Source organism: Aphis gossypii, chromosome 1 (assembly GCF_020184175.1).
Source record: "Aphis gossypii isolate Hap1 chromosome 1, ASM2018417v2, whole genome shotgun sequence".
Classification (NCBI taxonomy): Eukaryota; Metazoa; Arthropoda; class Insecta; order Hemiptera; family Aphididae; genus Aphis; species Aphis gossypii.
In genome coordinates, this window is record NC_065530.1 from 43,222,556 (window position 1) to 43,237,500 (window position 14,945).

Consider the following 14,945-nt stretch of genomic DNA (forward strand, 5'->3'; position numbering starts at 1 on the left):
GAAATGCAAATGATTAAAGATGGGTATTCACATTAATGTGGAAGTTGATTTTTAATTAACAGTTTCATGTTTTTTTAAATATTAATGAAAACATATTCACATTTAAAAAAATTGTGATACTATTATAGAATACCTATAGTGTGTACTTAAATATCAAACATAATTCACTTAAAAAAAATATAAATAATCTTCAATAATTTTACAAGACTTAATTTAGTTCATTCTAAAAAGTTTGACTTTTGAGTAAGTTTGTTGTCTAATGTGGCACAAATAAATATATTATCATTCTCTCAATGTTTTATACTGATACTAACTAACTAATATCAATATACAAACAATTAATAATATAGGAAATAAAGTACCTATATCATTATGAAAATAATGTTGATAGCTTACTTATACGATTTAAAAGTGTTGATAAATCGTTTAATTTAGCTTATAAATTGTAAGTAACTTAATAAGGGTAAGTTTTAGATTTTTTTACAGAAACTAATTGATAGTGTATCTATGAACAAAGTATAAAATTAAAAAACACAACAAAAATTTAAAATAAAAATGTTTATAACTCAATTGTTGTAAGCCATTCTCACTACCGTATGTTTTCTAATTTCCAATTACATACTCAAAATGTATACATATTGCAAATAGATACGGTGTAATTATTTATAAAAGCCTGACGATAATTTCAATTGCTTTCGATTGTATCATAAAGTCAAAAGTGTTGAGGATAAATATTATTTTTTATTTTTTAGTACAAAAAACGTTGAAACTGTATGGATTATGTACCACGCCAGTTATTAGGTATATAATTTATACACGCACTACACAATAGTACACATGTGTATATGTATATATATTATGTAAGTGCGATAATGTCTGTAAAACAGTTGTATATTGTTATAGACTTTGTGATGTGAATTGGCGTGTAGTATTACAATATGAATTCATGATATTATTTTAATATAAAATTGATTAATTACCGGCCACGAAAATGAAAGCACGCGCGCCAGCGCCTCGCAGCGACGAATGACCAGATCCGTCAATCGTGCACGCGACAAGTGAACCACTTAATATATTATATAATAATATGATCATCATAACATCAGTGTAATATACATGTCTTATAAATTATAATATTATAAATAAGTAACTATACAATCGTTTTTAAGGCACGTTTGCATATTATATTATAATAACATACTATTTAACAATAATTGTAAGTTTAATATAATACAATATTGTTGTTATAATTAGGTAGGTACACGAGAACACGACGACCTAAATAAGTCGGTATTATATTAATTAATTTCGAATACTTATCAGTTATCAGTTACCACCTATTTGCAGCCGATGTGTGTTCGATTGATTGCGTGCCACGCGCTGCACGTATTTAATCGGAATCATAATATGATATACCATTATACCTAAATCGACAAACGTTTTCCCGTTTTCTAAATTATAGTATATTATATACATTATACCAAATAGGTAAATTATATGGTATAGACCAGGGATCATAAATTAATATTTTCGGAAGGCTTCTTTAGAAAAACATGCAATTTTAAGGGACCATAAATATTTAATGTACATATTTCTCCAAAGAAATTAAAACCAAAACCAAACCTAAAAATTTTTTTAAAAAAATAATAATTAAAATTAATGAAACCTAATTTAATTCACCATCTAAAATAATGATTAAAAAAATAAACGTATTTACCTCCAGGGCAGATAAAATTCGTCTATGGACCGCAATTCAGTAACCCTGGTATTGGTTCTACGTCTAGGTTAGGTATCATAGGCATAAACATAAATATAATATAGTAAATATTAAATTATAAATTAAGTTATACCTTTGTGATCAAGCTATCAACTCGTTGCTCATACCATATTTCCAAACAAAATGTCTAAAAAAAAGTAAAAAATTATTATTTATTGTTGTAACCATAGTAATTATAAATTATATGTTAAAAATCGTTAATTTATTTTCATTTATGTAAAAATTATTAACGGAGGCATTGTACGATGTATATCAGTTAAATATTACTATATTAGATACTAGAATACAATGGATATTCATTATTTTTTTTTTTACAATTTTTATTTAATAAGTAATATAATTAGAAGTAATAGCTCGCATAAAAAGAGTTACGTAGTAGTGAGACAGGAGAGATGATGGTGCCCATTAGCAGTACTCCTTATACTAATATTTTTTTTTTTAGTAAAACATTTTCGTATAAATTTAACTGTAAAATGTATTTTAATTTTCTAACCACCTATATTCTATAACAATAAATACAAATTTTAAATGAATGATGTATCAACATACATTGAACTTTTTGTTTCTGCTAATTCATTATACATTCATAATATTCTTACCGCTTTTTGTATAAGTTTTTATAAACACAATGAAGTGTAGAAATGTTATAATTTTAGATTAAAATTTCAATAAAGAAAAAAAAATTATATTTACAATACTAAAGTACATAATTTGTAATTCTTATGTATCTAATAATCGAATGTATGTCATTTTATGTTTCCCTCTAGTACCTACCTACCTATATTCTATACACAGTATTCTTTATACTACAGCGCTTCTCAACCTGTGGTACGCGGAAAGCTCATAGGCGGTACGCAAAAAAAAATCTCCCTTTATAAAATTCTATACATATAACATAAACGTATACATTATCAATAAGCAAAAAAAGGACAGGTGGTACGTAAAAATTGTTTAACTGTTTTAGGTAGTACACGAATATAAAAAGGTTAAGAACCGCTGCTCTATATAGTATTATCATCTGGTAGATACCAGCTCTAACGGTTAAATTTATAAGTACATAAGTCTAAATATAATTACGAAAATTTCAAAACAACTACTATCACCATTGTGAAGTCCTCGATTTTTTCTAATATTATAAATATTAATCTACCTACTATTCTCTGGACTAAGAAAAAATTAAAAATTAGTAATACGCCATTCTCACTTAAAATTATAATTAAATTTAACTCTAGAAAGATGAATTAAATGTTTTATTTCTTTATTGTCTTATAAAACTGTAACTTGTAGAAAAAATGTTTTTAGTCATTTTTACTTGTTGTATTTCATTGTATTTTCATTAGTATTATTATTAGTCAGCTCGCATTGATCACAATCTTTGGGAAATGGGAAATGTATTTCGTTGGGTCACAACTCATTAGTGACGAGACTTGCTCTATCAAGACGCATAGGTAGATATTGGGAGGACTTGGAAGGGAATAGGCTTCTTCAAAATGTAATAAAGTCACACCAGACTGGTGAATAGAATCTAAAAATATGTGTTTACGTGGATAAGACAAACATGTTAAGCCCCCCACGAATGTGACCAATTATCTGCTTATGATTAAGAGCCATGACCTGTAGTAATATATTATATTATAGGAAAGTACTTAAGTGTATACAATACCTACTTGTTTACTGGGATAACGTCGTACTACACAACACTATGTACAGTGGTGACGTAAAAACTGATAAAAAATCATTGAGAATTGAACGACGTGGCTGATACAGAAAAAACGTTCGGCACTTGATGACTAAAACTTTCTATTACAGCCATGTTTCCAGTGTTTCCACTAAAAATTGTTGAGTAGAGTAGTTGAATATAATATTTTACATCTTGCTGGTGATATGCAACTGACATTATATTATTATTATTATCAAGGTAGGTACATAATTATTATTAAATACACGGAAAACGACACGGTGTAAATTTGTAAACTATCCCATCCTTTCAAATATTCCAATACTAATTTAAATGTTAATATTTAATTAGGTACTGTTAATTTTATTAAATAACCTATCACAACTTATGTTGTTGTTAATACATATTTGGCACCGGTTAGGAAGAAAAAAGAAGTTTTTTCCTTAAATAATATTTATTAATAGTTTATTCATAATTTTTGTCGGTACTCGGTGTACCGTATTAATGGAAATATGTGATGGCGATACAATTACAGACATACGGTAGTAAAATTATTGTGCAATATTAAATCAGTAATGAAGAAAAAATCCAAGTCCCCTAGCATACGCTTTGATTAATAAATTGTCCGCGATTGACGACATTTTGACAAATCTCACGAAATATCCGGAACCAGAGACAGAGCCAAAATATTAAGCTGTGTTCACAATTACGTGTGGGTTCTAACATATGAATTTTATCATATTTTGACTATAGAATGTCGATTGTTTATTATAATCGTAGACAATAGTATCATTCATTAACCATGATCTAATAAAAATGTTCATTGTTCAGCGTTTGGTTGAGCTGAAATTTTGGACACAGCACATCAGGTATTCAGGCAACGTAATTGTGAAGTCGAATTTGTTTTGAAATATATTGTTTAGTTGTTTAATGTTTGTATTCAAGTGATTGTAATGATGAAATGAATGGAAAGTGATAACTGGTAAAACGTATATCAATTAAAGAGAATTGGAATCTATTTTGTATTTACTAAATCTTAATATTAATCTTGTTTTTGGTGTACCGATATTACCTAATTAGGGCCTGCAGTTGTACCATCTCCGATTAAAGTTAACCGTAGTTTAATAGGCCCAATTTGGCCGGTTAAAAATCTGTTATCAGCTGATTATTTCTTAATCACTGATTAATCATAGACTGTACAACCAGGCTTTACAGACTAGCCACACTACAATCAATCACAGCGCCATTTTTGCTTGTGTTAATCACGGTTCATGTTATAATAGAGTGTGGAAAATAAGTTAATAAATATTACAATTTTCAACCCATATTTTAACTATTTAAAGTCAGCGATCGTGGTATTAAGTCTGTAATATGTACCTACCGCGGTAAAAGATTTTCCTAATCACTTACATAAAAAATATTTTGGAAGGGTGGTTAAGGTTGTATACATTTTCATACTTAGATAACAAAAAGTACATTGACATAAACTATTTTTACACTATAAAAATACATACTTCATCATTTTCTTGGAATTTCAAGAGGTGAGATTGACCCCCCCCCCTTGAATACGCGTCACAACCACCCAACTGCCTTAGGTGGGTTTCCACTGGACTGTTCCCGTGTATGTGCACGTTTATCTACATACTCTATATAGTTACTCTATAAACTACATAATGCAAATAAACTTTAGTTAACTTTTAAAACAATATAATTTAATATTATAATAACATGACACATTTTTAAGATTTTAAAATTGGTTACTGCTACTATTGCTCAAATTATACCGTTAAACACACGGAAATAGTTGAACTAGATCCAACTTCATGATATCGTGGTTATACGTGTGGTAAGAACGTATAAACTTTTTGGTATACCAAAAGCTTACCATATATACCAACCAATTACAGAAAAGTATTTTTATGCACGTACACGTACACATACACGTATGTAGTGGAAACCTGCCTTTAACCACTGCTTTGACTACGATATCAATTCTACAATCACGGTCCACATTTTACACATAGCCAACATATTTTCAAATCATATACGGTTGAGAAAATAACCTATAAATTTAAAGTTTGACAAATAGGATAATAGTTATGAGGCGCACACCTAATGTTAGGTTATGTTTTATTCTGAATTCTGAACTGATTTAAAAAACAAAATGAAAAATATACAATTTGCGTTGAACACACTATGAAATTATTTATATAGTTTTTCGAAAAATCATTCCATTCCAACATCTGCCATTCTGCCGTGCCACCCACACCTCAAAGAAGTAGAAACGAAATTCCTGGCTCATATCAAAAAGAAAAATGATTATACGCCAAAATCACAGGTAAAAAAACATCGCTAAACTTCTCGATGAATTAAAATCTATTCTTAACCACCTTTTAATTGTATTAACTTCCTTATGTAATAGAACTCCACTCACCAATACTTATTATTCTAACTATATAACACACTCCATATCTTTCGTACATCCATGACACAATTATATTATAGTTTAAATTTAAATTTGTATATTATCATATTACGTATATATAGTTGGACTCAGCCCGCATTGTTGATAATAAATAAATAAATAAATATATGTAGTATTTTAATATTGTAAGCAAACTTGTGACACGTAATATTATGTTAATACATTTTAAATATAATATATATATATATACTATATATACATATAATAGGTTCATCATTATGATGGTCGATGGACACTAGACAGTTATAATCATACACATAGTCGCAATTTGGAGGAGACTTGGAGGGGCTTAGCCCTTCCAAAAATTTGTATTTAAATTTAAGTATTGAATCCTTAAATGTTGTTTGAAAAAAATAATAGATTAAAAATTGACTTCGAACTTCGATGAATCAAGATAGATTTACCAATTTATAAATAATTTATATAGAACGAGATTTGTCAAATGAATTGTCTAACGAACAAGTTTTGGATAAATTTGCAATTTCGAACCGACGGTTACAATTATAATATACTTTATAAATAAATATTATATTTTTAAATATCTAAATATTTCTTAGTTTTGTTTATGGATGTATAATCTATGCAGGAAAATTGGCGAGATAACTATAATTTTGGTATTTGCATGAGGGGTGTGGGGTGCGGAGCCCCCCACGGCTTGTTTCATTTAAAAACATTGAGCCCCTCTAAGTTAAAAACTGAAATTGCGCCTATGATCATACACTTCAGCTACACGACCATACCATTAGATAATAATAATATTATTTAAAATCTATTGTTATGTGGTTGTTATATGCTGTAAATGTGCGAGTAGGTACACCTAGATAAATTGATAAAAGGTAAACCACTATCGAATAGTAACAATTATTATGATAGTGTTCTTGGTTAACTTTTAGTGAATCTTACAGGTTATTGCAGTTTTCCATAAATAACCTTGGTTAATAATTATGTATGTATGTATTTATGTATATTTGTATATACAAGAAAATTTAGTATTTTTTGTGTGATTTAAAAAAAACATTACCTAACTTCTTTTAAACTTGCTCCAAAAATAATTTGTATGCAAATTTTTTTCTTGCCATAACGTTTTTATTTGTGTACTGCTTATATTTGGACCACCATTCATTTTTGCAATTTTGCTGTTATTTTCTAATATAATTTAACATACATATTTACGTCATAGTCCCTGTAAGTCTCTGTTAGAAACTTGAATACCTTTAAAATATAAAAATAATATTTAATATAATGTACGTTAAAGTTTAGGTACATCCCTCCAAATGCATATTTCCGAAGACTAAAATGATAAATTCAATAACGTGGTACATCAAACATTTTTAACTTCATATTCTAGAACAGAGTACTTTTCGGAGTATTTTTGTACATAAAAATTGAAACTCAGATGATTTGTTTTTGAATCATAAGTATTTACAATTTAAGTGAGGGGACGTGAGGGGGAGTAATAGACTCATTTTCCAGGATATCCCCTTTACTCCGATAAATTAAACTTTAAATACTTATAACTCAAAAACCACTAATCCGAATTTCGATTTTTACTTATCAAAATACTTAGAATAATATTTTTTAGAATATAAATTTAAAATTTATGTTATAATTCATATAATTGAAAAAAATTTTAAAAAAAGTAGGTTAGTGCATTTTGATGGTGGATGTTTGTCCATCGTCCTTTTGATCCTCGGACAGGATAGTGTAATTTTACTGTAGGTATTCGATTTGAATGCAATATGAATGCATTTGATGAAAAACAATTCTGAGCGGACGAGAGGATTTTTTTTATTTAATTTTATACGTTCCTATGGTCATAAACAAAGCCGTAATTATTTTACACCACATAATCGTGAAGTTGTACATTTTTTCTCCTTTAACCACTTTTATTTCGAGTATCATTTCGAAAATCAAAAAATGACCTCTTTATAATACCGGCTCAAGAACATTACTTTTCAGAAAATATGCTACACTTGTACTTTTGAGCAAGTTTAGGGGAAGAAAAAGTGTTTACAGAATAAAAAATAAATAAACATCATTGTAAAACCAATACATTATTCCTCGCTTCGCTCAAAATCTAAAATTATAATAAAATTATAAATGCCGTTTTATTTAAACCGGAAATTATATAAAAAAATATTTTTATAATCATTAATAAATTTTGAAATAGTGAGTATTGGTTGATTAAAAAATCACCTTGTAGAATCTATAATAATATAATATGATATAATGTATTAGTAATAAATTTAATGTTTCATCGAATTAATATATTAGTTTTGTTTCAAGTTTTATAACATCTATTGACTTAATGTTAAAGTCGATTTCAGTTGAAACATATTGAACTCAACAAAAATCTATCACCTATTGATTAAAAAGTAAGTAAATACTAAAATTACTGTAAATTGTAATGGTTATGTAAATTATACAATAGGTATCCCGTATATGGCATTGTTATTTTAATTATCACTTATCAGTATTTTATACGCGTTGTTTGGAAGCTATAAACCGATTAAAATCGTATTTAATTCAGAAACAATTTTTTAAAGATAAAATTCCAAGTACCCAATCACAAAAGAATTTCAAAACACTTATTAATATTTCACAGAACCAAAAAATTATTACTTATTGTTAAAATCTCAGAATATATTAAAATTGATAATATTTGCTCTGTAATTTATATAGATTTAAATAATAATTGATTAGCAGACAGAACAACATGTCCAAAATAATTTTAAAACTAATTACTGTTCGATTAAAACTACCTATATGCATGCATAGTAATTAACCACACGATACCTTATACCTTACATATATTGACATAATATAAATAATTTACATATTTTTTCAGGGACGTTAATAGACGGTTAGGGGTGTGCCATGGGCAGGTATAAATATATAATACTACCCACCAGCTATATTATATAAATATAACATGTCCCCTCTGGTGTCTTTTTTTCTGTGTCTAAATATTATATATAATAAAATTGTTTTTGCGATAAACCTGCATTCTGTATAATTATTATTACATTTACATTTATCCTCGTAAACTTTATCTTTTTTAAATTACATTACTACATTGAGTATATACTCACTGTGATTATAAAGGTCGAGCAATCATCAATATTCTCGATTTAAACTATGTGATATTTACCAAGACAAGTTAGTTCGTATACTATAAGTTTGATTGCAAGTATATACTTTCATTATGTATAATTGATTTAGATAACAAAATGTTATAATAATAATCGTTATAGAAGCATAAAATACATTCTATAGTTATTTTTCACTTACATAGTTACATCTTATAATTGGTATGTAGGTATATTTTAAATTTTTAAAGTACCTCACGTTTAATATTTATATGTATATAAATGTTTTAATTAATTGTCTTAGTTATATTTTTAGTTTATTTAACATGCATATCTCATAAATTATGTATAAATATATTATTTTAACAATAATATCTCAATGTACTTGTAGTTGTAGTCGAGAACTGAGCATATCAGGGTAAAATACAATCGTATATAAAAAAAATAAGTTTTAGCTGGCTATATGCTATGCTGCAATAGGAAAAGGTTTTTGGTACCTAACACTAAATACGTAATTAAGATACGTAAACCAAATAAAAATGCACTACAGATTATTGATAGTTAAAATACCTATATCAGAAGTCTCAAGTCACTCTTAGAATTTGGTTTTGAGAAACAGGTTGTTTTTAAAACAAATTTCACAGAAGAAGACGATGACACGAAAGACAATGGTAGCTCTATCAAAGGCTATTATACTTCCAATAACTATTGACTATAGCCTTCACTTAGCAGTAAATCCTTTTTTAGGCATATATTCGTCCTCTCAGTGAGCGACATAAAACTATAAAAGAAAGTCACCTTATTTTTTATTACGTATTACATTGAACAATTACAAATACGTGCCGTTTTCTATAAATACGTGACCTTACGGTACGGATCGTCCCTTGGTCAGTGTAAACTATTATATTTGTATGAGGGTTTAGGGATTACATGGTCACATACGGCATATATAATATTTTTCGGTAGTTTTTCGTTTTAAATTTTTATAAGTATGTATATTATATTCATTTAAATTCATAATATAATATATTTTAATGTAACATGTATTTATTTAATATTATGCAACGATGCATACAATTTTAAACGTTTATTCGAAATCTTTAATTTTCAATAACACAGCTATAATTTTGTTTTTTATTTATATTATACGTAAGAATATAACGTGCAAATATAAGACGGCCTAAAATAGTCTACAGGTACTGGTTGATAATAATATAATATTAGAGAAACAAAATGGAAAATATATGCAATTATTTTATTTTTGCCTAGGTATCAGACAAATTAAAATACTCAAAGAAGTCTAAACTAAAAGAGACAATATTTATTTATTTTTTAGATATAAATTTTTATCATGTTTATTTTTATTAATATGATAAAATAACTTTTATCAACATAATGTTTACTATTTATGAATTATGGGTCATTTATAAATATCTAATCATCGTCTAATAGTATATCGTACATGGTATGTTAAAGGTGCATTTGGTACATAGATATTATATACTATAATAATACTATTTTAATTAATTCCCTATTAAAAATAAACTAATTTCTAATACATCTGTATACTAAATATATGATAAATTAGCAGTTTAAAATACATTATTTATAATGATATAATTATAAAATTAAAACGTAGTCAAATAAATTAATAATATATAGATGGTATAATATGCACGTTATAATTCATATATATATTTACATATTACATATAACTTATAGAATAGTCATTGGTAATTGTCACATAATTTTGTAACTATAAATTGGAACTAATGGCCTTTGTTTCCGATGTAAACTAAGATCAATAAAAAAAAAAAATATCACAGCACATTACTTTTTCACATGATATAATATTTAAAACAATACAACATAATAAATGCTTTAAATCTAATAATAACACAATACATAACATTTAAGGAATATCAAATTTTTAAAAAACAACGAAAGTATAAAAAAAAAAGTAGGTAAGTACTATACCTATTTATAATATATATAATTATTAGTTCTTTCAAAATAATAATCTTCTCGAAGAACCAATAGAACCAATGATAGGAATTAGGGACGTCTATTTCTAAGTAAATTCTACACGTCATATACGTCACGAACTTTATACACTTTTCTTAAACTTTAATGATCTTTAAACTGACAATATATTTTCATCGAAATTTCAAGGCTACCGTTTAAAAAAACGTTGAGTGTTTTCTATGTATCACAAATATATAATATACAGGCAATATAGTAAATTTACGTTAACCAGAAATCATTTCATGTTATTGGTTTTATTATTTTAGTTAATTTACCTATTATAACTATATCGTTCATATTTAATATCATAAAACATATTAAATATTTAGGAACATATTATCTGTGTTCTCTCTTAGATTTTTTTTATGTTTTGATTTTCAAGCGTGTTAGAGGTATGTAAAATATTATAGTTTAGAAATATCCATAATAATAATAAATTGCTTTAAACTAATAAGACAAAAACACGAAAACCAAATAGAGACTAGAGAACATGAATAATATTCGTATCTTTAAGTTTGATAATAATAGACAATAGTAAATTCAATGTAATAATATAAAATTAACAACACAAAGGTTTTGCAGCTGAATACAAATTATCTAAGTAAGTTCCTATGTTATGTCTATATATACATTTGTGAGACAACGTGCATATTTATCATTTGCGTATATAATATATTATACATGCATCATCGCATATTCGGGTGTATATAGTCATATCTGACTAATAATGTGTTCTAATAGATCAGATGCATTTTTCTAATAATTATTATGGTATTGGGCGTCTTGGAAATGGGTTATTACAATAAACCTTTTATAAAAAAAATAAGTATAGTAACTGGACCACTGTATACTTCTTAACTATTTTTATAAGCAACCTTATACTCACTAGTGGAACATAATATGTTATTAATAGGAATAGGAGTTTAAAGCATAATAAGCAACTAAAAAACACACGATTGTTTTAAAAAAGCAAAAAGAAGCATATTTATTTTTAAAAAAGCATGACTAAAAATTAATATGAACTAGTTACAAAAATGATCTAAAAAATTTGAAATATTAATTTAAATTAAAAAAGAATTAATTACCATGTATTTTCCTAGATTTTTAGTAGTGAAACTGACTCTATTGTCCGACAGAATATTTTTATACGTAGAAAATGAACTCTCTACATCCACTAAAGTGATTGGTGCATACTTCATACAAGAGATTTCAAATTACAACACTAAAACTTAAATTTTGAAATGGTCGATATCAATGTTATAGGTATACTGACCGTATTGGTACTGCAAGCTATATGTAGATCGATAATAATCTATACGTTTAATACATTTAATAAACAAGCCGATAACGAAAACCATAATAATCTAATAACTGCATTCTGGGTTTTTACATTTCTTATAAATTATTTTTTTAATTTTAATAGCATAATAAACATATAAAAAATGCACAGCTGGAATAATTAAAAAACAGGAAAAAAAGTATTTACATAAAAAGAAGCAAAAAGAAATTGGTTTATTTGAAATCAGAATGACGTGAAACGAATCTATTTATAAAAATTAGATTTCTATCTCGTAGATAAAAAACTAAAAAAAGAAGCATATGCTTTAAAGTCCTAGGCTTAGTTATTAATATGTCATATTATGAACATACTTTGAGATAGGTAGGTATGTTTTGTTACTTTACCATAATAAAACTATATTTTTAAAATATCCGTCGTTTAAGTCTTATTTTTAATTCCGGTCGGAGTTGGTGATTGTTTAGTAAGTGGTTTTTTAAGTAATATACCTGCTACAAACCGATAAATTATTAACAACATGTTTTATCCATTTATCGATTATATCTATGACGATTGAAAATACGAAATTTCCTCCACATTCGGCAAACTCGTAAAATATAATATAAAATATTATGTTTTGCAACAATAATATGAACAACAAATATCGTTGAATCTTTTCATTCACATTTCAAGAACAACTTCTATATGCTACCTATATCCAAACATCTACAACTTTTTTAATGTTTTATTGGAACTTGGAAGTACTAACAAATATAATATTATAGTATTATAATATAATATTTATAATATTATAAATTATAATTACAGGCTTTTAAACATACTTTACTCAAATAGAAGTATACTTATAATGAAATAAAATAATAATCATTTTTTAATATTTATTATTTTGATTATTATAAATTGACTGTTATGTATAAACTGTATAATATACTATATTACTGTGTGTATATATAATATTTGATTTTTATTTTATTTAATAGTATTATTGTGGCTCTGATGAATGAATAAACGAATATTATATAGTTGAATGACTAATGAAAAGTGATATGTTCATTATTATTATGTTATTATAATTTATAATAATTAAAATGAAACATTGTTTATTTTAGTTTCGAAGCACCTGAAGTAGCAGAGTAAGCAGTAGTACGGATTTTTTTTTTTTTTTTGGCAGAATATCAGTAAAAGCAGTATATTATGTGAAATAATAGAAGATCTGAACGGTAAACTATTTTAAGGATCTAGAGAAAAAACATAACTGCTTGCTGAGTACCAATATTTAAAAGTAAACTAATTACATATTATAACACTATATTTAAAAATATTTTCTTAAAATATTGTAATATTGTGTAAATATTAGTACAACGAACAAGTTTATTTATAAAATAAAAAAAATATTAACCGTCAAACACGATTTAGATGAAATATAAATCAGGTATTATTAAATGCATTTATTCTGATGCTTCAGTTGCAGAATATATAACGTTCAATAATCGGTTTTTGATGGTACACACAAATTGGATTTGTTCCCAGTTTATTTTAAACATAACATTCAAGTTGGTTTAGACGTAATAAGTCACTTATCGTTTTACACCAACCTGATTTGGATTCATTTTAAGTATAGGTATACTAAACCTGAGATAGCTGATTACAGTTTACGTTCTGTAGAGCAATATAAGATTATCCTTCAATATTTTTATTTTTTGGCATAATATGTAAAAGAGTTATAGATTTAATATATAAATGTCAGTAACGTTTTTAATTTATCACAATTTTGTTAATACTCGTATAACCTCCCCTCTTGTAATAACAATATATTTAAATAACTTTAAACTCCATTATAACCACACATAGGTATGTAATGTATTTTTGAGACAACAAAATTGTTTTATTTTATTAACTAAAATAAAATTTAAATGTTATAACTTATTTATAAATACATTAATATAGATTATTATATTATTTACTATAACAAGTGTTCCTATATTTTTAAAGGGGGAATGAAATGTCCAGAAATGCCGTGGCCAAATTTCTAAGTTGGGGAGTGGTTATGTATTTATATATTCTTTTAAACATTTTCTTTTTCGAGCAATAAGTTGAGAAACTTTATAAAACAATCTTGGAGAAAAAATAATTTAATTAGGTTACATTTACAGTTATTCAAGTTTATGCACCATGCACACTGAAACAACTGTAATAATCGATAAATATATAATAATGCTATTATGATTTATGATTAGGGCACATATTTTGTTCTATTCGAGGCGAAATTAGTAATTACTTATATACTATATATATATATATATATATATATATAGATAATCGTGATCACAATATTAGGTAATTATTAATATTATCGTCAACAAATCACAGCGAGAACTATAATAATTTACCATAACAGCAATACATTAATTAAAATTAAGTGTCTACTTATATACCCAATATTATATGTACATGATTAAATATATTTGGTGAGAACCGATTATTATCGGATATAAGTTTTTATTTTGACAGGTTTTAATTATCAATTCGGAAACATAATATATTATTTGTAATAAATCGCCTGTGCGTGCAGATTATCACGACTTGCCAATAAC

General features: G+C 26.2%; 1 long non-coding RNA gene across 2 annotated transcripts; it reads right to left on the minus strand.

Annotated features, from left to right (window-relative positions):
* Positions 1-1,103: 1,103 nt before the first annotated feature.
* LOC114123970 (uncharacterized) lies at positions 1,104-12,490 on the minus strand. 2 transcript variants are annotated; one of them, XR_007603031.1, is made up of 4 exons: positions 12,140-12,490; positions 1,851-1,904; positions 1,718-1,780; positions 1,104-1,424 (listed from the first exon to the last, which is right to left on the minus strand). It is a non-coding gene; the product is annotated as an uncharacterized LOC114123970 (long non-coding RNA). The 2 variants fall into 2 exon arrangements; XR_003592402.2 differs by having other exon boundaries at positions 1,104-1,623.
* Between the last annotated feature and the right edge of the window lie 2,455 nt (positions 12,491-14,945).